At 35.7% G+C, this 4,674-nt stretch overlaps 1 pseudogene; it reads left to right on the forward strand.

Annotated features, from left to right (window-relative positions):
* Window positions 1-482: 482 nt before the first annotated feature.
* On the forward strand, window positions 483-2,281 carry LOC100812890 (uncharacterized; annotated as a pseudogene).
* Window positions 2,282-4,674: the final 2,393 nt, after the last annotated feature.

Raw genomic sequence — 4,674 nt, forward strand, 5'->3', positions numbered from 1 at the left:
GAATGTTATTAATTTTAAATTCTCTCATGCATCCATTTCCTTCCCTCTATCTAGTTTTAGCCTTCTCTTCACATAATTAAGTTTTGCTTTCAACCTTGCTAGCTGCTACTTTTGCTTATTATTATGGCCTTTTAGCACTCAAAAGTTGTCATAATACTAGTTCTATTACTTGAAAGTGTTTCAGTATCTTTATTGAGTCTCTCTAATTTAACTGAGTCTCTCTAATTTGGTTAATAAAATTGATTTTTACTGAGACTCTCTAATTTAACTTTCATTTTATTGCTATAGTAAATATTGATTCGGAGAAGAAAAAGAATAGTTTGGGCATAAAAGTTGCTGCTGGGATAGCAACTGCTGCTTCTGCTTTAGCTATATAATCAACATAAAGCCTTAGAACACTCCTAAACTGAATAAACCAAGTGGAACTAGTTACTTTTTAATTGACATACTTAAATTATTTACTTTTAGTTTTACATGTACACATGTGCCATCATCTGCTAGGGAAAAGTAGGGGCCCCTGTACTCCAATTCACACTCACAACTACCATAGCAGCAACGTTCTTTCTGTTTCTGCTAGAAAGCTCGCCACGGCTCTTTGGGAATTCAACCACTCTTTCCTACTCTTTCAAATGCATCATCATCGTTCTGCTAACAACGCTTCCGCTGCTGCTGCCAGCGGAGCTGGCGCTGATCCCAGACTTCGCCGCCATCACCATTACATCCTTCATAAGGACAGGGCTCCGGTCATCTCCAACTTTTTGGCTGATGCTTCTCCCAGTTCCCCCGATCAGGTACTCCTTCTTTGGTCTTGGCGATGCAAGATTCACTTCATGATCCTTGAAGGCTGTTGGGGATTTATGCTTACTATTACTACTACTACTAGGCTAAGAAATAATAATAGTTTTCTCTCTCTCTCTCTCTTTACAGTATCTATGTTGACTTGTCGTTTATGATATTAATGACAAATGTTGTTTCAACATCTGTGATTTATACTTTATTTGGAAAACTTCCTTACTTGTCTATTTTTTACAGGGTACGTTGAATCTAAATTGGGTGAATTTTAATGTACTTGATTTCTTTTGCCTATTTTATGCTGATGCTGCTTATGAATGGACATTTTCCCATAAAACTTCCTCTTTCGTTTTGTGTAACCTGTACCTGCTTTCACTTTTTTTTGGATGATGGTCGTGATGCCTTCTTTGAAGATCAGATAATAATTGTCCTTGTGGACATACTGCCTATTTTTGTTACAAAGCCGAATGCACTTACTATTTGCCCTTTGTGTTTTTCAAATTTTGGCTCTTTCTGTCCTTTTTTTTCCAGTTGTTTTTCTAAAATTATTTAGTATAATTGTATCATTGTTGAACTAGCAGGGGTTAGAGGACTTGAGAAATTCTCTTTTGTACACAACCTTGTTGCTAGATGCAACAATTGCATCAGCTAAGGAGGAGATTACAAGAAGAGAATGTGAATTGATCCATGTGAATGACCTCTTAAGCAGGGTCATCAAGGAGAGATATGAGGCACAAGCAAAATGCTGGAAAAACTAGAACTCCAACAGAAGCAACAGCTAGAACAACACCAATTTGTTCAAACACATCAAAGAGATACCATATCACAAAGTGAAGAAGAGCAACAAGAAGGCTTCTCTGAAAAGCATTCTGCATCTTCTGGCTGTGAAGGAAACAACAACATGCCCTCTCCTGGTGGAAGTTCAACCCCACATCAAACAACACCACTGCAGGTGGTAATGGAGTTGGCAGAAAAGAAACCATTGCCTAAAAAAGGGAAACTCTTAAAGGCAGTGGTGGAAGCTGGACCACTGCTTCAGACACTTTTCTTAGCAGGACCAGTCCCACAGTGGCAACACCCTCCTCCACAACTCAACTCCATTGAGATCCCCCCAGTGGCCATTTCACCCCAACAAGACTCTTCTTCTACCAAAAGTGCTTCTTTCCCTTTCAATAAGAAGAAGAAGGACCTTCTTGTCCTCTCAAGGAGTAGAAAGGTCATTCAGCACATGCCAACAACACCTACCACTACCATTGCTGCTGCTTCACATCATTCCCTACCACACCCATCATTTTCATAATGTTTCTTCTGCATAGCAAAATCACAGAGAACCAGGTGGCACCACTATGCATCACCTCAACTTTGTACTCTTATCAACAAACTCTGACTTGCTTTACTTTTCTATGCTAGAAAAAAAAACTTGATTTTTAGCATTTAATGTTTTCTTTCCCCGATCTTATCTTTTTGTTATGTATATATAAGGTCCAATTGGGGGTTAAATTCTCACAAAAGATTGATGGGAATTAAGTAGCCTCGTTCAAGTTAGTTATGACACAATTTTGAACTTTGGTAGATATTAGAGGGGGTGATATAAAGTAACCTAGCTTCAAACGGCTTAGTTTTAATTAAAAGGCTACTGTTGTGCTCGTATTAATTATTTTTCTTAAGCTGTTGCTTTCTTTGCTTAGTATAATAATGATACTACTTTAGTATGAGCGACCAACAAGAGCAATCATGTATCTTCCAAGAATTTTTCTTTCCCATGAAGCACACTTCATTCAATGTTAGTAGTGTCTGCCATTAAAAGAGCACCTAATTAGACTCCCCATGATGAAGAATGCATGTTTGCCAAACCCGGCTATATAACTAAAAAATAAATAAACTGCACACTACTTTTTTTATAAAAAAAAAATTACAATTCAGTAATGTGACTACTAAACATTCTATAAATTGGGACTTTTGATTTTTTGCTTGTGCCAGACCATGACTGATTGAAACGTCTGTGTTTAAGAATGTTTAGTAGTCCCATTTATGTTTGGTGGTGCCAAATGGTTTTTGCTTGTGTTTTTTCACACTGTTATTTAATTACAAGTTATCCTATATTGTAATATTATTGAATTTTATAATTAAAGAGAATCTAATTCAATTGATTTAGTAAATGTGCGAGTTGTCAATTCTTTGGTACCTATTTTCATATTCTTATTAATATAAAAATATTATCGATTTTTTCAATAATTATTTTAAAATCATATTTAAGATAATTTCTAATTAATTAATATTACATCAATATTGAATTATTTTACAATGGTTACTTTTGGGCACACTTTCTTACAATATTAAATTTATACAGAGGTTGGTTTATGGAGCAAAGGCAGAGGCAGCAATTGCTATTGGGTTCGATGACTTCATTTCAGATGCATTGTGAGGTACTGGATTCTATCAGAAGGCACAATTGAAGATTAAAAGGGCTGATGGCAGATAAGCTAACATTGCTGAAGAAGTTTTTGAGAGAACAAAGGAAAAATTCTGAATGTATTAGTTGAATCTCTATGTTCCCTAAGCCATTAGGTATTTACACCTCAGGAAATTTGACTTCATATAAATAAGCTCGATGCTATGGTGTATCCTAAATCCTAATGAATAAATTGTACTGGGAGAATCAAAATGAAAGTTACTTTGTAATATAAGATGGCATTCTGTTATTAAATCTTGTACCTTGGGCATAGCCTCCTCTACCTCCTTCATCACTCCAATCACGTTAATTTGTTGGAGAAGCCATCAGAAACTAGCTTTAGGCTTCTGCTTCTTGAACTGGATAATCATTATGGATTGAGTAATCTATCGTGAAGATTGTTAAACGCTTCTTGATGGAGTAGGTATTCCAGCTACTCCACTCTCTCATTTTTATTTCATTTTTTGTTTATCTGTTCTTTTTTATCTGACAAAAAAAAAGAGACGAAAAATTGGAGGTGTGGTGTGAGGGAAACGGAAAAATGTACAAAATGGGGAATGGAAGGTTCCAATTTCGATCACCTCACCTCACCGGGTGAGTTTGACTTTGTGCTATCGGAGGAATGAATGGGAATATGACAATGGGTGACCAAAATTTGGGTTTTGAAGTAGCGACAATGAATGAGGTTGTTAAAGTTTGCCACCTGTGAGATTCCACAATGTAAAAACAAAACATGGGAACTAATAGTATAGAAATTGTTGACAAATTTTGGTAGCAGTAAGTAGAGTAGGGTTTGTTTGTTTTTTTTTGTTGATATTGATTTATTTTTTTAATTGGAAGCGGAAATTGTGAATACGGTAACAGCTTCTTCATGTGTGTATGTATGTATATGAGTCTCTCCCACTCTCTTTGTGTCTCTCAGTCACATGATGGGTGTAGAGTAAGACCCATCATTCTTAAACACAAGCAAAATTACAATTCAGTAATGGAACTAGTAAACATTCTTAAACATACTTAAATTGGAATTTGGTCAATTTGGCTCGTGACTAGGAAACTTGGCTCGTTTCTCTCATTTCATCAATTTACTCTACTAACTTGACCAACTTGGTCATATTGAAAAACTTTAAGAAATGTTTTGATCGAATGAGTATTTGTCATGTCATCAAAATTATGTTACTACTTACTAATATCATATTGGTAGAGAGAATAGAGAGAGGACCCTATGATTTCGAATGAGTATTTGTCATGTCATCAAAACTTCAACATGTTTCCTAAGTAAACTACAAATGAAAAAGAGACCAAGCTTACCTCGAACCCAAACAGTGACAATGGCAGTGAGATCTAACAAAATGGAACGAAACTTTAAGCTTTCCTCGTACCTCAATCAGCAATACTGCAATTGAAGACGTATTATTATTATTATTATTATC

Source organism: Glycine max, chromosome 3 (genome assembly GCF_000004515.6).
Source record: "Glycine max cultivar Williams 82 chromosome 3, Glycine_max_v4.0, whole genome shotgun sequence".
Lineage (NCBI taxonomy): Eukaryota > Viridiplantae > Streptophyta > Magnoliopsida > Fabales > Fabaceae > Glycine > Glycine max.